At 46.5% G+C, this 21,932-nt stretch overlaps 1 long non-coding RNA gene across 1 annotated transcript in view; it reads left to right on the top strand.

The window, feature by feature from the left end:
* LOC119144926 overlaps nucleotides 1–21,932 on the top strand; it is a 134,891-nt gene that overhangs the window by 14,814 nt on the left and 98,145 nt on the right. Inside the window, exon 3 of the long non-coding RNA XR_005103251.1 lies at nucleotides 20,526–20,869. This is a non-coding gene — a long non-coding RNA (uncharacterized LOC119144926). The remainder of the gene's footprint in view (nucleotides 1–20,525; nucleotides 20,870–21,932) is intronic.

Below are 21,932 nucleotides of genomic sequence, written 5' to 3'. Positions count from 1 at the left end.
GGAGGAGAGGCGGCAGCATTTTAGGGGGGGCTGCGCATGTTTGGGAGATGCAGATGTCACCTACAGCAGGTGATGTTATCCACTCCCCCGCCACTGTGTACGGCTTTTCTGCTGGGCAGCTGAAGCCAGCTCCCAGGAAAAAATAAGCTTCTTCAGCACAAAATAGGCTTTTTCCTGGTTTTCCTTCCCTGCTGCCTCCACAGAGCTATTTCTAAATCAATTGCATTTGGTCAGCATAACTACACTGGTTGGGGCTGTGGGTGTATTCTGAATTTTCTTTTCATTTTCTTTTCATCATTTTACAGGCTGCTGGCACATCTTAAGTATGGGTCAAGTGAAGGCAACTGTGAGATGCCTTGGTTTCTTGTATGCAGAAAGGAGCTAATATGCCTTTGGGTGTGAGGGTGGGGAATTTGTGAGTCTCTGGATACAGATTATTTTGTTTCTTCCCTCTGTATATGAGATTTAAGGGGGAAAGGAAGCCCTTGGATAATAAAGTGAAATTAAATTTTTAAATACTAACTTTTTAAATACTAAAGCATTTGCCTTATACAAAATTTTCACTGATTTGATATTTAATCCATTTGGGTTTTTTAAGTCACATTAGCTATAGGGATGCAGGTGTTGGAGTAAGTGCTCTTTCTCTGCTTTGCTGACGTGGAATGCAGACAAAACTTTTCCCAATCATTTTCAGCACCTTAACATGGAATCACTCCCCCAGCCTGCCTGGTGGCTGTCCCAGCCAGCCTGCTTGGGCCAGCCTTGCCTGCTGAAGTGATGTGACTTGTGGTGCTGTGATGACAGCAGTCCCTGGCATATGAGCAGGCAGGGAGGGTGGTAATGTTTTAAATAAATACCCATCCAGCTGAGCTGGGCTAGGGGTCTGAAGTGGGAAGTGGATTCCCTTTGCAAACATCCTTATTTTTTTATTATTATTTAGTATTATTAAGTATATGTTGCCTTATACTAAATCTAAATAAAATGGAGATATTGATTAAATTCATGCAGTCCTGGCATGTAGAAGAGGGTAAAGATGAGTGCATTAAAGCAGGTGATCCCAGGAGCTTTATGGGGGGACGACATGCATTACTGCTGTGAGGCTTTGATAGAATGAGGGCAAACTTGTATAAGATGCAGACGTTTCCTTTTTGCTTGGTATTTGCATAATTCCCCGTGCTTTCTCAGGGCTCTTTGCTGGCAAATAGTTGCCGAAACGTTAAGTAATCCTCAGCGGTTTGGGACTGTGGGTGGCTGTAGTTTCTTGTCTTGAAGGGTGGGGAGGCTTGGTGCTAGGTGAGGTTTTGCTGAAGGTGGAGTTTCTCCAAGAGACTGGCACCCAGCTGCCAGCGCCTGGGACAACCCGGCCGTGCACTGCATGACCTGTCTCAACTCAGGCTTGTTGTTGTGTTCCAGAGTAAACTTGGGTGCTGCCTTAATCCGGATTAGAAGGAAAACTCCTGGTTATTCTTGAGCAGCTGCGGCTGGAGTGTTTTAAAGGATGTACCCTGTGGTTTGTTGTGCTGGGGTGGCTTTGGATTTGTCCCCAGCTGGTTGCCACCAAGCTTTATGGAGGCTGGCAAGCCTGTGTCAGATTTTCCTGTGTCCTCAGTGCCAACGAGATGTATTTCAGTTTACATAAAGCCGGTGCTGCAGCCATGCCTGTATATACAGCTGGGTTTTCCTGTGTGCTTGGCTGAGAGTTTGAACTCTGGGTCCTGCGCTCAGTTGCACTGTGGACCCTGTGGGACCACCCAGCAGATGTGCAAGTGGAGACCTCCCAGCCTCCGAGGGGGGTGCAGGTGTCCCAGCTGGTACAAACCCCCCCGGTCTCCTGAAAAACCCTCTCATCTCCTGAGTCAAACCTTACGTTAGAAGGCAGTGGAATACAAGAAATGAATCCATTCGTGTATCCTGGTAGTTGTATCGGAGCCACTGGGGATGTCCAGAAGGAAATGGTGTCACGCGTTGGCAAGGCAGCAGCCGCATTTACTAGCTTAACTGAGATTTGGTCATTGAAAATCTGCTGCTGAAAGGCTAAACTATGAATCTTGGACTTGAAAGTAATTTTTATCTAAACAGATGGATCTGAAAGCTGGAAACCTATCAAAGGTACAGGCAAAGTATCTGAGTGCCTTTGAAAACAAATGGCTTGGAAGAACACTGAGCAATAATCTCCAAAGACAACCCAAAAAAGTGATAGAAGTAGTTGGGGAATAAGAAACAAAAGTCTCTGCTGTAGCAGAGGGGCTGCTGAGCCCCTGATGGAGGCGCTGGGAGGTGGTAGGGACAACCCCTCTCTTAAAACATAGTCAGATAGAGAAGATTATATGGGACTTACTCTAGCATGCATGTTGAGGAGCTTCAGTGGTAGACAAGGGTGGCAAAGCCTTGCTTGTTGTTTAAATGCTGGACAAGGGTAACAAAAACTGGGCAAACTCATTTGAAAGCTTTGTGAGTTCTTGTCCTTGGAGGAGTGGGGTAATCCCTGTGATACATGGTGCACTCTGTCATGATGTGATTTTGTCCGTGTTGGTAATTTGGGTTGGTGTATGATTTGTACTGGTGATACATAGCCCAGTGCTGAGAAGTGGTTTCCTGTGGTGTGGAAGCTGATTCCTCCTGCCCTTATTGCTGCACCTGTGAAATGGGGTAAATAACACTTTGATCTACTGTAGGCTTTTAAACCTCTGAGTTTCCCGAGCATCCTGTTACATGTCCAAAGTGAGTTCCTATCATAGGGGATGGCTCTAAGAGTTGTGGCGTCTAGGTGGTGGAGGATAAGCAGCAGCCAATTAAGAAGTACTGCTAATGAGAGGAGGAACACACGAGTGCATATTGCTGCTGGGATCTCAAAGATCTCTTTCCTTATCCTCATGAGCAGCCAAGGGGTACATCCTCATTAATAAATTCATCAAGCTGCATCTTAAGAGTGATTGGGCTGCCAGCCCTGCAACTGCTGGGAGGCATCCAGAGCTGGGCATGGCTGGGGACCTTCATGCTGCAACCTGAAGTCACTCATAGCCAGCTGATACTCATTTGTTCTGGTGCCAGTGTTGTCCTTTAGCTTAACTCAATCTTTCCGTGATACAGACAGCAGTCTCATACCCTCTGAGCCGTGTAGGTCAAACACAGGCAGCTCACTCTGTCCTCTCATCTGAGAGGGGCTTGTCATTCCCCTCCTTCTGGCAGCTTGATCCGCTGCTGAGCTCTGTTGAACAGCACCCTTCTTGAACAGAAGCTCCCAGGTGGGGCCGTAGCATCTCGGAGGCAGGGTATCCTGCTGTTGCTGGTGTAGCCGTACATCTTCTGCCAGAAACAGTTTGCTTTCCAGCATTCTCCAGAGTCATGTTGCCCTTGAAGCCCTGCCATGCTCATGTCCCCAGTTCACCTGCAGAGAGGTAAAATTTCTAGTAGGACCAGCTTTAACTAAAACCAGCTTTCACCCAAATCTGGCCCCAAGTGTCCCAGGCTTGGCATCACTGTGGAAAGTGCAGTACTTACAAGGGGCAACAACGAAAACTGCTTGTTCTTCACAATTGGGTCTTTACCAGGATTGTTTGGCAGTATGGGGTATAAAAAGTACATGTGACATGATGGCTTATTTACTTTTATTTATAATTGTGGCAGTGATGACAAAGAGGATACAGTTGTGATCCTGTGATGGTTTTGTTCGTAATAGCTGTTCTGCTAAGATGAAGTTTCTGCTTCCAATTTTCTGCAGGCTTTGGGTGCTTCAGTTCTTTAACTATTTGCATCTTTTAAAATGGGGTCAGAGGAGCTGAAGTGAAACACCTAAGCTTTTAGGCAGTGCCAGGGTTCACCTGGCTTTCAAAAGGTCCTCCTCTGTGCTGTGGGTTCATTGCAGCTCCAGCTACTCGTGCAGTGAAGTCTGGACAAGCCCCTGCTGCAGGTGGACAAAGAGGCTTTTTGCAGCAGTGCAGTTTGATAGAGACGTGTACTCTGCTGTAAATGTGGAGTTTATCTCTGTGAGAGGTTTATCTGTCCAGTTGTCCTTTTGGTGGTTGTAATTCGAGGTCCATCTCCCTGGCTGTCCCTTAGGAGCGAACAGTTGGTGCAGAGCAGTTGCTGACAGGGCCCTTGCTTTCCATCCTTCCATTTCATTTGTGTGGAAGGGAAGGGAAAACAAACACAAGCTACAACAAGAGCAGAATTTCTGCTACAGCTGTTTGATACAGTAAATGAACCACGATGCGACGTTGTGGGTGTTCCATTTTTTCCCCCTCATTTTGTCATCCAGCTTTTATTATTTCCCAGTCTTGGCAGTGCAAAGGACCATTCTAAAGACTTGGTCCCTCGCCACAGTGACTCCTTGAAACCAGAGGTACCCTGGTTTGCTAGAGTGCAGAACCTGCTGGCACTAGCCGCTTCCCAGCACACCATGTGGCTCTGCCTGTATGAAAGGATGTCGGTACAAGATGGTCACGGGCACTCACTGCTGTAGAGCCTGTACCTGACCTACTGAATTGGGGTCAGGATGCCACATAACCACAGTGACACAATACACAAGGTTTTGACTTGCAGGAGGCTCAGCTGGGGTGGCTGATGTGCATGCAGACCTGTATCACCTGTCCTGGAGTTTTTTTGGGGGGCAAGTAGGAATGGAGACGATCACAAGAAGCAGCTCAAGCACTGTCATGTCTTGTAACCCAGCATGTTGAAGTCCCCTAAGATGGGTTGCTGGTGGTGCTCTGTGCTCTTGTGTAGAAGGAGGAGAGAAGTGAACAGTGGTGGGCAGCAAATGCCTGAGCTGTCCTCACTTCTACTCACCTGGGCCTGGTGGTCAGCACCCTCCTCTACTGCCAGACATGAAGTTGTACCCTGGGAAAATTCAGAATAGGTCTGATGGGGCAAAAAACACTAGAAGAAAGCTATCGGAGATAAAAAATACGTACCTGTGTATCTGCGTGGAAGTACATAGTTGGCTTGAGCAGTGACCCTGTGGTTAAATGGACCTCAAGGGGTTGTGGCAGGTGGTATCCCAGTGATGCAGCCCCCATGGTAGATGTCATCTGTCATCTGTCTGCTTTGCTTCCTGGATGATGCCATGCTTGCTATGGGTGGCAAAAGGGGAACAGTGTCATCTCCTCATCTGCTACAAGCTTCTGCTTAGAAATTAGTTTAAACCAGTTTTAATTAAGCTGGAGAATACAGCAAGTCGTTTGTTAGTGCCAGCAGTGGGTGCCAGTCGGAGCGTGCCAGCTGCATGGGTCTGCTCTCCAAAACATTTGAGGCTGGAGACCGGATGCTGAGCAGAATAGTGGTTGGTTTTGATCCTGTCTGGTGGTTCCTTTGTCACTCCTTTAAAAACTACCCCTTTCACTGGAGGGCTCATCACATGGTCTCCGGAGGGTTCACATTCTTCAGAGTTATTCCTGGTCCCTTTAGATAAGGAGAGCTGTGATCTTTAGGTATTATGGCCTGATGTGCCTCAGGCTGTCCTAATGAATAGGAGTTCATTAGTGCAATTGAACCACTTAATAGACAATAAACTACAGCAGGCTTTTGGCTCCTGTGAGTCCATGGTGGGTACGCTTGAGGGCTTGGATTTAGAAGACAATCTCACAGAGATCCCTTTCTGGGGGGCACAGAGTGGGGGGTGGCAGGAAGTGATGATGTTAAGGCAGTTGAGGATCACAAGATCTCTCATCTCCCCCCCCCCCGCCGCCCGGTGCCCCACAAGTGGGGCTATTTGTACCGCTTTGTTACCCTGCCTTAGGGTTGGAAGAGAACAGGCTCCCACTATCCCTCCCAACCCCATGTTGGTCTTCAACGGCTTTACACTGTTGTGAACACTCAGAAGACAGGAAGATGGGATGCCCTGGTATCGGCTTGGGTGCATTGATGCAGCTCTCTGCCAATGGAATTATTTCGGTTCAGGGAAAATGAGCAATTCCCCTTGGTTTTGGGTCCTTACTGGGTGTGTGTGTGCTGGTACGCAATCTGCATGGGGAACCGTGTGGCAGCTGTGCATGTTCACAAACCTGGCCAAGAGTGGTCAGACCTCCTCAGAGTTAAAATGGGCTCAGGGTTGATGCAGATACTTACCTCTTGCGTGCAATAAGCTGTTTGCATCCAGCTTAAGTAGCCAGGTGGACCAAGGTTGGCAGCTGTGAGAAAATGTAGCCCTGAGAGGGTGAATCCAGACTTGGCTTTTGGCAGTGAGAATGGCAGTTACCAGCTAAACTGGGCTTTGTCAACTCAAGGCCAGAACTTCGGCGTAGCTGTGGAAAGAGCAGGCTGGCTTTGGCATGTCTGGATATCGACGTGATGCATTTCCTGGTGGTAGGTGGTGGGAAAGCCCACATCTGCTGTGAAATGAGCATTGCTTTCCTTGGAAAAGTGCTTACCGAGATAGCGATGATGGACAAGTCCCTCTTGATAATTGTGACTTCACAGGTCGTGTTTTCAGCCTCATGGAAAAAAATGGAAAAGGCATCTAATGCGTTGAACTATTTAAAGGACACGTCTGGAGTTTTGAAGGTAATGCATTCTAAAAATAAACATTAAAAATGATTCTTGAGCTTGGGCCAGGTTATTTCAAGACTAAAATCAAGGCCAAGGCACTCCAGTATAGGTTTCCAGGTCATTTTTGTTGGCTTTGTTAATCTGTGCTGCTTTTGAGGTAGGAAAAAATGGTAATGTCTACCAGGATCTTTCCACTTTCTTCCTGAAAACATGTTCCTAAGGAGTCATGGCTCTTCTGCCAGTCTTATGTTTGCAGCTCAGTTGCTGTATTGTGTGAGGCTCATTTTCTTTGATTTATCAGTTTACCCATCAGGAAGAAAACACCTAGTTTTAGTGCTTTTTGTATAATCAAGACTCTTGTAACATTTTTTTGGTATGGTGAAGTATATATAATGACAGCATGTGGGTGACTTTAAAGGGGCATTTAGAGGGACATGAAGAAGATAGCAAAATGAATAAATAAACCAAAAATTGCTATTGGTGTGAACCCGGATAGGCAGACCAACAACATGGCAAATAAACAGCTAACGTAACTTCTTCTTGGGTTCTCTGATGTCTCACTGGCTGGCTCCAGCACTTCTGATAGCTCAGAAGCCCATTCTGCTGGATGGCAGAGCTGAAGTGGGCTCGCCAGCCGGAGCCAGCTGGGCACTGGGGAGGATGTGGAGATCAAAGCTAAGTTATGACTAGGCATGAACAGTCTGGTTCAGCACATGGGGCAGTGAGAGTGTTTTGATGGAACCAACTTCAGATTTGGATCTAAACACCCTTTTGATGGTAGCTTCTGGCACCTTCCTCTGGGGCTGATGCATTCCTGATGTGTTTTCCTGCTTTGACTCTCCCAGATCTCTGTTGCTGACTCTTGGGTCCTGAGCCTGTTGTGCTTTGCTGCTGGGCTGGAGAGCCAGGGCGGGGTTGGAGCTGGAAAAGCTGTCGGGGCGTTTTGACATGCTGGTGGTGGTCTTGCTGCACTGTTCCCTGGTGGCCCTTTTTGGGACGGGAGCGTTAGTCCTGTGCGTGAAGCTGCTGGGGCTTTTGCTTGCACCATGGCATGGGGGCAGCCTCTGCCGAGGGATGGATGGGGGCTGAGCCCTGGCTGGAGCTGTGGGGGAGGGGAGCAGGCTCCCTTTTCCTGGGAAAGACAGTTCTGATCCCACTGGTCAGAGGATGACTTTGAGCATGGGATCCCCTGATCCTTGCCCCTTAGCTTGCTGTGTCCTATGAGGACATAACTGATCTTTGGACCTGTTGGAGCAGACAGCCATAATGGGGCTTGTTTTTCCAAGGTAATTTTTTATTGGGAAAGCAGCTCGACAGATGTAGGTGAAAGGTGATGCCAGCATGCTGCCGATGCCAGTTGGCCATCGCTTTCCTGGCCGCGTCCTTGGCTTTTTATAGCCTTGCTGTATCAGGCTGCAGCTGCCACCCACCTCCGGCGGCTCTGGGATCACAAGGTAGTGTTGGGGCCGTGTGTGCTGTGTCATTGGGTTTGCTGGGTTGCATTAGCCACAAACTAATGTCTGTTCTGGTAGCCCAGCTCCCAAATTAGCAGCGTTGGATGGGTTAGAGGAACTTGGATGGGTTAGAGGAACACAGGAGGTGTTGTTGTCTTGAGAAAAAAGGTGATTAAGTTTAATCACCTATAATACCTTTTTTTTTTTTTGCTGTTTATTAGCCATGAATCATGAAGTTCAGTTGTTAGTATGCCACTTACTATGATATTCTTGATGTGTTTAAATGCTCCCCTCCTTCTTTTCTTTTTCTTTAACCAAGGGAGCTTCCTTCACCAAGTATGTCCCACTGTCTGATGATGTACTGAGTTCATCAGCTTTGCGTTTGCTGTCTTAAATGAGGAAAGCAGCCTGGAAAGGCCACTGACCTCCAGCATCATCCCTGAGAGGAATGAGTTCAGCCTGGGAAGGAGATTGGCGAAAAGGGTGTCTTGATGAGCAGTCTCCAGAAGGAAGTTATTTCAGATATTTCAGCCAAATAACCCTGAGGACATGGGGATTGGGGCTAACATTGCTTCACTTCAGGAAAGACCACCTGAACTGTATCACCTGCAGTAATCTCCCTCCATTCTGTGTGATAAAGGATGGGCATCTGCATGAAAACAGATCTTCTGTTCCCCTCTCCCTCTTCTGTTCTGTGTCCCTGGAGCAGATCATGACTGTGAAAGAGAAATCCTGACTCCATTGAAATTAATGGAGAGGCTGAAGTGGGAGAATTTACCTCCTGGCGAGCATAAGTCGGATGCTTAGGAAAGCCTGATCTTCTTCTCAAGCAGCTCTGGGTAAGGAGAGAAGCAGAGCTCTGAGCCCAGGCAGCAGCTTTGTGTCAGGTACAGCTCGGTGCTTCAGGCAGTGGTGACAGATGGATCTGCTTTTGGTGTTAATGTATTTGCACAGTAGATAAGAGACATCCCTGACTTTAGGAGTGGGTTTGGTAGACATGCTGGTGGGCATTTCTCCTCCGAGAAGCCCAAGTGGAGGTTTTAGCTGAGCCTGGGGCGGGGGAGCTGTGCAAGTGGTGGTTGTTCGGTGCTACAGCAGTGCTGTACGGGCTCCAGGCATTTTCCCTCTGTATCCAGAGAGCTTTTTTGATGTTTAACTGGCCTCATCCAACCCTACTTTTTTTTTTTTTTTTTTCTTTTCCCTGTGGGGCAAATCAAAGAGTACTCACCTGCATCACTGTCTTGGCACAGGCAGTGCTGCCTGGCCATGGGATGTGTGGGCAGAGCCAGCCCCGCACCTTCCAGGGCAGCGGCATCCCTGCAAAAGAAGAGGGACCTTTTGGGCTGGAAACACTCAAGGTCAGGCTGGACAGGGCTCTGAGCAGCCGGATCGAGTTGAAGATGTCCCTGCTCATGGCTGGGTGGTTGGACTAGATGGCTTTTAAAGGTCCCTTCCAACACAAACCATTCTATGATTCTCTGATTCTATGGCTGTAGGTTCTGCTGAGACTGGGGGAGCTGGCCTTGTATGTAAATACAGTATTTAACTGCATTCACATACAGCAAGTGGTATGTGGCTAGGAATTCCTTTGATGCATTTAGATGCTAATATAGTGATAAAACAATCCTGTTATTCCTTATTTTTCTCACAGCATGTAAGCTCTTCAGAAGGCTTGGTCATTAAGCATTTAAGAGCCTGGACATGACTAAAATAAAAATACTAGTAGCAGTAAATGAGTAAGAAGAGGTGCAATACATTATCAGTCTTGGAATAAAGAATAAAAAAAAAAATCTCCCCTTTGGGTGGCAGGAAGGTCAGCTGGCATTGTGGACACATTCAGACCAGAAAACGATTGGGATGCCAGCCTGGGGAGGTCATCCATCCACCCAGCTGAGCTGGAGCCTGACTGCTGCCCAATTTCGTGCATGTTGCAGGGTTGGTGGGAGGCAGCTCCAGGGATGAGGAGCAAACAGCTCCCAGACGTGTTTTCTGGGGTCTTGTTTCTTACCTTTCTGTTTTTTTCCTCTTGATGTGGCTGCAGTAATCTTCGCAAAGGATGGAGGTGATGTAGGTGAAAGCAGAGTGACAGTAACGGAGATTTCACAGGACTGAACTGATTTTGGTGAGGAGGATTAAAACTGCTGTGTGGTAGGAAGTGCTCTGCAGGTACGAGACAGTGAGCAAAAGACCCTTTCAGAAGTGCATGGGACATGGGAAGTAGAGGTGAAGCCCAGTCCTTGATGGGAATCTTTGCATCAGCAGAAAAGGGATTTGCTGCTCTGGGATATCAGCAGAAAAATGAATCCAGGGCTGTAACTTCATAATGTAACTGTATGATGCAATAAATAAAACTTTTCCATGCTGGATTTAGTTAAACCAATGCAACATCTATATTTGGATGAAGCCTAATCCTATGCTGTTATGAAATCTTTCCTAATAATAATATTTTCTTTCACCTCAAGAAGGTCCTGAGCTCGTGCCTGTTGACTTCACTGAGCTGCACAGTGAAGCTGCCTGTAACAGCGAGGCAGGCATTGATTTGGGTTTGCCAGCTGAAACGAGTCAAATTATTCCATGGCCTTTGGTTTAATGGCTGAAACTTTCTGTTATTATTTGCAGAATATTGAACATGTGCCCTTCATAAGTGGGAGCTTTATAAAAAGTAACAGGAAGAGAGAGCCTGATCTGCCAAAAAGTCTCTGCGTTGCTATTCCCAGAGATGTTTTGAAATCTTCACCTCAGTTGCCTTTGTGAAGCTGTGTGCCAGCCCCAGAGCACGTGGGGCTTCTCCTGGGCTCCGCGGGGATGCTTGGACCTCAAGCCAAGTGTGACAGTGCAGAAGGAAAGTCATTAGCACTGGGCTCCTCTCCGGTTATCGGAGGAGGCGGCAGCCACCGAGAATTCAGCTTTAAAAGGAGGCAAATACCAAGCTTGAAACGCATCAGCCGTGCAAGGGGTGATTTGCACACATTAAAAAATGCCTTTTTCCTTCTTGGCCCATACCCCTTTGCTGCTGCTGGACTAGCTCTGGGCTGGTTGCTTTGCCTGCAGAAAACCCTCCCAGCAAAAGCAGTGCATGGTTTCCTTTGGGTTGGTGAGTTAAGCTGGTCCAGAGGAGTGTGGAGAGGAGCAGTGGGCTCAGAAATGTCTCATGTTGGCCTTGTTGGGCCATCACATCAATTTGGTGTTTGTGGGGCATTGGAGCTTCATTAGTCCAATGCTGCAGTGATCAAAGTTTGCCAGCACTGAGGTCTTACGAGTTTTTTTTCCCACTGGTGCCTTTAGAGGACCAACCTCACCATCCTAACGCTGGTGGCTGGCACATCTCAACGTTCTTGAAGTTGAAGCAGTGGCAGTATGGATGGTTTCACAGGGAAAACTGCAAATTCAGTATAATAGAGGGATTTCAGGAATGGTGGTGGTGGTGGATTGATGAAAGCAAATGTCAGCTGCAAAGGACATGCCTTGAATTGGTTAATTTATCTTTGAAAAGTAAGGGGCTAGTGTCTTCTGTTTTGTTTTAATAGCGGCTAATTAATCTCTCTGAGCCGCTTTTATAATTTTAGCATAACTCCTTTGTTCCTGGAATGGTGTAGTCTTGTGAGAATTTCAGCATTTGTTTGACTATAAAGCATGGTTTTAGCCTTCACGGTGACAGCCTAGATCCTGAAGGCTTAAAGAATAGGTCTAAGATAAAGAACCAAAAATGTAACTAGCAGGAGGATTATTTTTTGTAGCTGGCTTAGTGATTTTTTTTCTCCTTTTATTGTAAGCTAGTGACTAATGCTGTAGACTAAAAATCATAAATAAACCATAGCAAAAAGTGACCACAAGGTTCAGACTGAGCCCTGCTCTGGGGAAGGCAGGATGGTTCACAGTGACCGAACCGGGCGTGGGAAGCTGTGGTTCATTTTGGCCAAGGCAAGAACTGAGTTTGCAGCCAAGTTTGCCAGAATCTCGCAGCGGTGCCCAGCAAGGGAGCCTGACACTGGGCTGCACATCTGTATGTAGCTGAGCAGCTTTGGAGATGGAGGAGCTTCTCCATCTCATACCTGGGAGAACTCTTGCAGGTCTTTGTGGCTAGACATGTGCCAGTGGGAGAGCTAATGGTTTCCTTGCTGCCACATGCCTGCATATGGGACCTGAGGAAAGAAAGGCTCGTGTTTGAGCCCACCGGCAGCATGGGAGGTGAGTGATACCCACTTGGGTGTGAACAGTGGGATGGAAACCTGGCTGAGCACCAGTTTCTGGAGAATGGGCAAATACCAAATGTCTGTTTTGTAAGGAATTCAAAGAATTAAAAAAAGAACTGTGCTAATTAGGCTTCCAATCAGGCTTATCTGGAACTTCTCTCTGGCGTAATCACTGCATGGTTCATGTGCCCTTGTTATGAGCTTCACTGGGTATATGTGAAACTCCAAAGTGGTTGCATCCCCACAAGATGTTACAAGTGCCTTTTGTTTGTGGGTATTTTTTGGGGGGGTTTTTTTGTTTGGTTTTTTTTTTGAAGAGAAGTTAGCAGGTTGGGAGGGCTCTCCCCTAGCAGTGTTCATGCAAAAACGGCTTTTTTGTTTGGCTGAACCCTTTATCATCTCTAATCTCCCAGTCAGGTCTTTGTCATGGCTAGTGGTTGCCTCCTGCACGCTTGTAGCAAGTGTGGTGTCACCAAGGGTTTTTCAGAATTCGTGGAGGACTCTCATGGGTTCCCAGCTGTCTGTCTTCTGCATTTGTAAAAGGCCGTGCAACATTTCGGTCCAGCTATTGAACGTGGGCAGCCTTGTCCCCTTGTCCTGTGGAGATTGCTGCTGCAGGTGTAGAGGCAGAGATTTAAATGGTTCAATAGCTTGAACTATTAAGTGGACTTTTTTATTTATTTATTACATTTGATCTCAAACAGAAGAAGTTGTGCTTCATAAAACATTATAAACATGAATGCTTGTAATTCCTTTTAATGGAGAGGAGAGCCACTGCTGTGTTATCCCTGTGTGTTGGTGACCAGGTAGCAATGATCTGTATCTGCTGTGGGCATCTCCTGGTTCTGATGTTGTGGGATTACCAAGAAAAATACAAACCTGGTGATTTCACACCCATCAGGTAACTCGTTTTTTTAGCAGTGTAGGTCATGGGAGACTTTAACGCCATAAGACAGAGCTGAACCCTCCCCAGCAGCAAGTTTAGCAGCAGAGAGCTCGTGGCTTTCATGCCTCCTGCAGCCTGGGGTGTTGCCAGAGGGCCTTCGCTCACAGATCTGTACCCGCAAAGACTTCTGGAGGTTTGCCTTGCAGTGAGGAAAATAGTGCTTTTGCCCCATTATGCTTGAACAAATGCTCCGAAAGGAAGGGTGGGCCAGCAAAAGCCCAAGGATAACCCCAGAGGTGGTGTGAGGGAAGTGCTTTTGTCACTGCTGTTCATTCTGCTTGTTCAGCTGTGTGAAGCATCCTCTCTGTGATGAGTCTGTCCATCAGGTCTGTGGTGCTCTTGGTGGGATGAGACACTTCTTCACACTTCTGACTGGTGAAAGGGTCCGTAACTAGTTGGGAGCTGGCTTGAGATATAGACCAGCCCTCCAAGCATGGTTGTTGTAAGATGTGCTTTCCCCTGTACGCATGTAAGACCAAAATGAGTTGGAAGAGCAGGAAAAAGGTGGAGGTGAAGCATGAGGCTGTATACGCTGGAGTCCTGGAGGATAAGTACTAACATACCACAGAGTATTGCAGTCCTTGCCCCTGCTCCACCAGCGGTGGCTCCCTGTTGGGTTTTCAGAGGGGTGTTGCAAAAAACATGTGCAGACTCCCTCTTCCTAAAACGAAATGTGATGGAATGAGTTGTGTGAGGCGCCCTTTTATGGCCTTTTCCACTGCCTCCATCCTGCACAACCTGTGTGCCCTCCTGCGTCTCTCAAAGCCCGTATGAAGCAGGGGAGATGAGATAGGTGTAGCGTGGGCCAGTGTGGCTCTCCCTGTAGCAGGGTGGTGACCCATCTCTGTGTCCTTCCTGGCCGGTTTACAGGGACAGGAGAGCCCCCAATAAGTGTGAAATATCTGCTGAAGAGGGAGCTGAAGGAACTGCCATTGCTCTTGCAGCATGGCCAGGTACCGTGATGGGGTGGTGATTTTGGTCCTCCCAGGGCTGATTGAAACAAAACTGTCGGGAAGGGCCATTCCTCCACCCAGCTACAGGAACCTGCCTTTCATTTTGATGCACAGATCTTGACTTTTATTTTGGTAGTTGGAGCTGATGAGTAGAGATTATTGATTTAAATAAAGAGTCTTTTAAGAAAAGCAGGCAAAACAAAAATCCGTTTCTCCTGCACTTGAAGGGGCACAGCTTACCTCTGCAGTCTTAGTCTGGGGGCCAGCATGACTGTGAAACAGCTTTGAAGCCAGAATCCACAGTCCTGGGAGAGATGGAGGCACGAAGTGCTGTCCCTTGCTTTACATCCGTCCACATTGGATCTGCAAGTTGGATTTTCCCTGGTGTGCATCCCATGCTGGCAATGTTTGGGGTTTGGGGTCTGGGATCCGCCATGGGTACCCCACCCTGCCTCATGCTGCTGTTCGGGGGAACGGGCAGCTGGAGGGAGAGCATAAGGGTTATGGCTCCGTGGTGTCACCTGCACCCACCTAAAGTTACAACTGCAAGACAGGGGCAGTTTGTGCTGGAGTCTTGCACAGAAGTTCTGAAATGAAAGAAGAAAAAACCCAAAAGGCTGGGCTTTTTTAAATGAGTCAGCTCGTTATTGAGTGACCCACACTCTTGCAGCATCACTGAGCAGTCAGGTGGATGTTCCTCCTACCCAAGGCGCCTGATCACATGTCAGAGGGAGAGTAGCTGTTGTCTGTGCTGGAAACGTTTCAGGGCTGAAATGGTCATTCTCGATAACTTGATTTTTCTGTGACCTTTCAATTTTTCCAGGTGAGGCAACTCAGTATCTTTTGAGATTGATACTCCTTAATTCATTGTGAGGCATCTTGTGAAGAGGAAGATGTATGGAGTGCTCTTCCCCATGTTAGAGGTGATTTCAATAGCGTGAAATGAAATTATTTTTCTTGGTACTATGGCCTAGTAAGTTGGAGAACATTCCTGTCTTGAATACTATAAAAAGGCTAGTTAATATTTACTTTACAGTTTGTTCCTTTGGTCTTTTCTATGTAACGGTCTTCCATTTATTAGGACAGTGTCTCCTCCCACTCATTAGGGGACATTTAAAATTTTGTTTTCTCTTAGTATAACTGTGTCAGCTGGTGTAGATCACAGAATAATTTGGGTTGGAAGGGACCTTAAAGATCATCTAGTTCCAGGCCCCTGCCATGGGCAGGGACACCTTCCACTAGACCAGGTTGCTAAAAGCCTCATCCAGCCTGGCCTTGAACACTGCCAGGGATGGGGCATAAAGTTACTAAATCTTACATGGAAGATGGTCCAAGGTGACATTAGGTGCTTAAAATATCAGATTGTGGGGCACTTGCTTAAACTTTTGCTTTTTGTCTTCAAAACAAAAAGGGTTAGAAGAACAGGTACCTTCTTTGTAAGGCATCGCAGCAGTGTTTTGAATAATAGCATTCCTGCTTGTGATCCTCATTTGGAATCATCTTGTGAAGGCAAAACAGCATACTCATGACCTGCATTTTGTATGAGAACTTGAGCTGTAAAAATACAGCTCCTTGATCTCTTGGGTGTTGGTTCAGGTTGGTTGGCAGATCCATACCGAGTGTGGGTGAAGAGTTCTGGATGGATGTGAGGGGAGGGAGAAGTGATGGTACCTTCAATGGCATATCTAGGCTTACATTTAAAAAGGTGGACTTTCTTGTGGAACTATTACAAGAGTCAGCAGTTCTTGGAAGCATTTTTTATGTTGCACGTTGGGTTATCAAATGACTTGTCTTTGAGTGGAGTGTAGGTTGGAGAGCCCAATCTGCCGGGCAATTGTTCTGTGCTTGTCTTTCTCCTTCAAACATCTTTTGGTTGGAGTTCGCAGGAAGGAACTGGCTTTAAGGATGAAAAATGGTAGGGTGGGACATGATAAATGGTTCTTGCCTCCACCATGTTTTCCTAAAATACTCTGTAGTACAAACAGTGGGTTGTATTACAAAGAGTACCTCAGATTCTGATGCAAGTTTACCAACTCCAGGGGTTAATGAGCAAACTGTAATAGTCTTCCTGATTTTCACTGCTAATTGGGTGTGCATGTGTCTTCTCCTGGTCACAGCGGAACATCTGTGAAGTGCCCTCCCCTCATTAGTCATGTCCCAGCCATAGTTGCTTTGATCGAGGAGCAAAAGCCCTAGCTCTAGAGACTGCCTGGGATGTGGCTGCTGGCCAAGCTTGTGAAGCCCTCAAAAGCAGTCAGGTTACTCCATGAAATTGCTGTTGCTGAGTGAGGAGGAAAAGGAGCAGCCTTTTTTTTTTTTTTTTTTTTTTTTTTTTTTTTTTTTTTTTGTCTTTTTCTCAAGTGGGTGGTGGTTGGTGGTGGGGTGGGCAGGACTGTTTAGGGTTTTGTTTATTTCTCATGTTATAAAGGTGTAAATATTATAGACGTATGGTAGGAGAGACTGTTACCGGTGTCCTTCCATGACTCCGTAAAGTAAACAAGTTCATGTTTCCTCACTGATACAAAACAGAAGTCCTGTTGACCTCAACCCCCCTGATCTGCCACTCTCCTGCTATGCCAGGTTCAGTCTGTAGCTCTTTAAAAGTTAGATGCCTGAGAACGGGGAGGTAACAGCCAAGCGGAGGTTTTGGAGATGACTTGTGCTGATTCACCAGCTGGATGTCATTGCAGGGGACAGTCTGGGTTTGATTTTGCCCTCTTCCTTCCGCAGGTGCTGGTGCTGAGCCTGCCTTGGCTCAGCAAACCAGGAGAAAACCATTCCCCCGTGCTGAGATACCCTCTAATAGTGAACTGCTGCCTTTCAGCAGATACACCTGCAACCGTTTGCTTAAAATGACCTGTTTTTTTCTTTTCTTTTTTTTCTTTTTTTTTTTTTTTTTTTTTTTTGTCTTCTTCTGCTGGGTAGCATTGAATTTGATAAGCGATCTCTGCACCTGGAAAAGTTTTTCTGCATGGGGATGTAGTGAAACCATTTTGGGATGTTCGCCTTGTATTTAGGAGGGGATTTTGGTGTCAGGTCAGCAAACTGAGTGCATGCTGCCTGCAGTGCCTGGTGGGTGGATGGAGCAGTGGCGGCGAACAACCCCAGTTGCATTCTTGCCCATAATAAAGTCACTGCTGGATCTTACTATAGCAGATCATGAGGTTTAACAGGTCCCTTACTGCACTTAACTCACATGGCTGGGCTGTAATGAACATGCTGAAGTGGAAAAAACAGCCCTGTCCTCAAAACAAAAAACACAGGCACAGAAAACACTCTTTGTTTTTTAAAATGAGCCATTGCACTTGGGACTCTTTAATGGTCAGAATTTAGCAGGTGGAACTCCTTATTTTTCTCTCTTGCCCCCTGTATTTCTTAACTAATTATTAATGAGTCTCTTAACTTTTTTCATGTGGTTATTAATCATTCGGGGGCTCTCTGTAGCAGGGCATGCTTTGCTTGCTGCTGGTTTTCTTCAGCTCATGTTGACTTGTTCCTGCTGCCCTTGGAGAGGAGCCGTGGGCTCAGAGGGCTGCTCTCCGGGTTGAGGCTCATGCCTCATTTGCTCAGAGCTGGACATGTGCTCAGCACATCATGTTTTCTTCGTGTGGCTGATTGAACCCTTGTTGTGTATGAGTAATGGAGTTATTCCTCATCAAGGGATGGGGAGGGTGAATGTGTTTTTCAAGTGCTGGCCCATGACTTGCAAAATCTGAATGTTTTTCAGGGCTTTGCTGCCAACCTACTGCATGACCTTCAGTACATTATTTAGGGCAAGATCTGAAGTGTTGGTGTTAGGCAATAGTCGTAGGCAAACTGCAAGGAAGACACCCCCTCCCATTTGGAAGGGGAAGCAGAAGGCAGCCGAGAGCCTGGAGTGCAGTCAGCTGAACATGGAGGTAAGATCATCGTAGCAGGCAGAGTGCTTAGCCTTAACAACCTGGCACATTCTGAGGGTAGAGTCCAAGAAACTGGAAAGTTGACTTTTCAGGCTTCTGTCCTGGGTATGAGAGTTTGAACTTCATCCCAAACAGGGAAGCACTGAGACACTGTCTTCTCCTTATGTCCAGGGGTCAAAGGTGCTGAGGATCTTCTGTGCCATGAAGAAAGATGCTTAAAATGAACATTAATCACCTGACATTGGTTTATCAGTTGTCCCAGCCCTTATAACCTGACTAGAAAAGCCCATACGTTTATGTAAAAACATGATGTGGGCAAGATGCTCTTCCATAGCCCTTGGGTCCTGCTGCCACCCAGCTGGGCTTGAAGGCAGCTGATGGGAGTGATGTGAGTGGTGTGGTATATGCAAAGTGGGGGGAGCAGTAAAAGGAAGAAAACAAGAAAATTATGGTTTTGCTCATTGGACAGTGAGAACCGTTGGGCTCGTCTCCCAGGAGAAGTGAGCAAAGTACATATTGACACATCCGTGGTGGAGCTGGGACAAAAAGCCCTGCTGCCGCTCCGGGCACAGCACGTCAAGAGGCTGGATCTATGGGGCAAGCCTCATTTCTCTGGTGACAGAGATTTATCTCTGTTTGCGTGCTCATATTTTACAGGTAGTTGGCTTATAGAGAAAATCGTTAGCTCAAGGATTTTAGGCAGGTGCTCTTGCAGTAGAGAAACAGGTTTTGCAGGTGCTTTGAGTGTCATACAGTCATCAAAGTGGCTGAGGTTCGCTGTGTAATTGGTGGGATGGGAGTTATTTTGGGGGGACTTGAGTCCTTTTCCAAAATGTTTTCATCAGCTTAGAGGTTTGGGTCAGACCTTCTCCAGCTTCAGTTCATTTAAAGAGGGGGGAGGTTAGGGAATATTACATTTCCTAGCTCTCCCCATCACTGGAAAAAAAACCTTAGAAGCAAGGGCAAAGTAATTCAGATTTTTTTTTCCATGAATTAGCAGACTTCAACTGCAGCTTCATCTGTGAGCCTGTCTGCAGACTTCCAGTTGCCCTGTACGACTGGCGTGCTGGGTTTTCTAGTTAACAACCCAAACACATTGCAAAGACACTGGATTTTCATGAGTAACCATGTCATCCAGTCCCGTTGGTGGCATCGCAAGCCAGGTTAGCTTGGGTTGTGGTAAGGCTGCATCTTTACTGCAGAGAAGGCAATTTTTGTCGTTTTCCCTAGAGGGGAGGAAGTTTTGATTCAAAGCAGACTTCGTATTGGAGGTGATTTAAATATGATCAAAGCCAGTGGAATTTTATTTAAAATAAACACGTGGTTCTCCCGATCAACCCTTTAAAGAGAGGGCATCTGGGGAAAAATGATGGGGTTTTGTACAGTCACTTGGTGTTTTTTTTCCTTTTAAATATCTGATGACGTTTCTCCTGTTTGAGGATAGATAGGATTTATTGACACAATTAGCAAAACAAATGATTATCACACCTTTTATTTAACCCTGTGCTATTTGATCTATTTGCTTGCACTTTCATCGCTCCTCTGCTTGGTTACATTGCACGATGATACCACCTTCCTGTGCTGCTGCAGCTAAAACAAAGCGAAAAAAAATTCCCAACTTTTGGCTCTCAGCTGCTCTCTGCTGTTTTTATTACAGATGAACTAGAAAGCAATGTCAGGCAAAGAGTTATTTGATTTTCCCTTCAGTGCTTGTTAGGCATTATTTCTGGGCCTGGCAATCACCTGTGTTTGTGTGACAGTTTTCTTATCTTAAAATAACAAACAAAAATCCCAGCAACCCTATTCCCAGCACAATTAGTAAGATCAGATTAAACAAAAAAACCCCAATAACTAACACACACTCTCCATTATGATGGTATTTATATACATCAAATACTAGAATCTATATGACTAATTTCCTGGGTATTTTGAGCTACTTTGGGATGTGTTTATTTTCTTTGAACGTAGGAGTGGGAAGTGTGTCTCTGCCTGGTAGGAGGTCAGGGAGAGCTGTTGTATGTAGGAGCTGCGAGTTTCTGAGGTGCCGGAGGTAGGATCCCGCTGATGGATTGTGCCGGACTTCGGCAAGGACTCCTGACGATGTGATGCTTCTGATGGTGGATGGGTATTTTCCCCTGAAATTGGGAAGGCAGGTGGTCCTACTGACCTGCTGCCTTACAGCCCTTTCTGTCCTTCTCTTCCCTGGTGGAGAAAATATCTCATCAGGTTTAGAAGGGGTGGAAAAAAAAGAGAGGGGAGGAAAACTGTCTCCTTTCCTCTGACCAAAAAAAATAAAAAAATAAAAATGGATTTTGGAAGGATTAGTTAGGTGACAACTTTTTTTCAGTTGCTGGCTTGTTCTCCTCCTTTCACATCACCTGGCACTTGTGAGGGTTCTGGAGGTGGCCCCATGGTGTGCCTGTGCTCAGTGTGACATTCACTTAAATAAACCATGCAAACTGAAAAAAAATCCAACAAACAAAGAAAAAACCCAAACCTTAAAAACTCCTTACTTTGAGTTTGCATGGGAATAAGCCTTGTCCAACGTGCTGAGAGCTGTCATGTAACGGCCTGTCCCTTTCCTCTCTTTGAAGGTCCCAGCCCCATGCTTCCCGCCAGTCAGGAGTAGCGTTTGGAGGAGCCCGGCAGCGTGATCCTTTGGTAGTTCCCAGGGATTTTTAGGATCATGGGATGTATGGACCCCCAAAACCCTCTGGAAAATGTTGGCTGTGGATAGAAGCATCTGGAAGTTCCTACTGTCTTTTTACCCTGTGTTTTCCTGGGTCACCTCTGTCCTGAGGATTATAGCAAACCGGTCACTTACTGGAATACCTCCCCTTGGCATTTTCTCAAGATGGAGCCATTGCTTTACCCAGCAGAAGGATGGGGTTTTTTTCTCCCAGAGCTTTTCCAGCACGACAGCACTCATGTCCTGCAGGTATGCAGATTTTTGCCTCACTCACTAGCCAGTTTGCTTTCCTGATCTTTAGGAGTTCCATCATTTTGTTTCTTTACTAGCTTCTGCTAAAGGTAAGACCTTCCAAAGTCCTTGGTGCCATGCTGTGCAGGGGGCTGTGCCTCGTTAGGACGCAGACCCAGCTTGCCATGTAGGTTTGTGTGGAGCGGTGGGGTCAGCTCCTCCTGGAGGTTTTGATGCCTGACCTAAGCCTTGCACCTGAGGAGGGGGATGGAGGTGTTCGTATCTGCTGGTCCTTCCTTATTCCTCCTCCTGGATCACCTCACACTCTCGGGCAGCTGCCCATTGTGTTTGTAACCCGCAGCTGGCACTGGCCGCCTGTGGGTCAGCTTATCGGGCTTGTCGGCTGGTTTCAAAGGAGATGACACAAGTGCTTAATCCATTTTTCCTCTTCTGAATTTAACAGTATTTCTGCTGAGGAACTTTATTTTTGAGGACCGTTTACTCCCTATAAAAGGAGATGGCTTTGATTTTAAAATCAAAACTGTTCCTCTTCAATATAGGCATGGATAACTCAATAGCTGTAATGGTAGCAATGAAATTTGCGTTTTTGTAGTCATTTACAATGAGTTACATATTTTTGTGAAGGTGACAAACTTTCTCCTCTCGTTTTCTCTAATACCAGAACTGGATCATTGTGTTGGTCTCTGTGTGTATCAATTTGCTGTGAAAATCATCCTTTTTGGCAGTTGTGCTGGTTTGGGTTGAATCTGCTCACGTGTGCTGGCGAACAGATTGCTCCTTCTGCAGGGTCGAGAACAAGTTAGCTCTTTGAATCTAGCTTAACTTACTTTTACTATACAGGAGGCGCTGAAGGGAAGGGGCTGAAAATGCTTTGCTATACATTTATTCTGCATTCCCATCAGCATTTGTGAGGCATTAAAAGTTTCGTGCTCTTGCTTCATAAGCGCAATTTTGCATCAGATTAAAGGAAGGAAATGGGGTGGGGGGTGGGGGGTAGAGCATGTGTGTGGTGAAACAAAATCGGTTGCCTTGCTCTTGAATTTGACTGCAACCCGTAGGC

Source organism: Falco rusticolus, chromosome 3 (assembly GCF_015220075.1).
Source record: "Falco rusticolus isolate bFalRus1 chromosome 3, bFalRus1.pri, whole genome shotgun sequence".
Classification (NCBI taxonomy): domain Eukaryota; kingdom Metazoa; phylum Chordata; class Aves; order Falconiformes; family Falconidae; genus Falco; species Falco rusticolus.
Note: the sequence above shows the minus strand (reverse complement) of the source record. Positions and strands in the feature narration are given on the sequence as shown.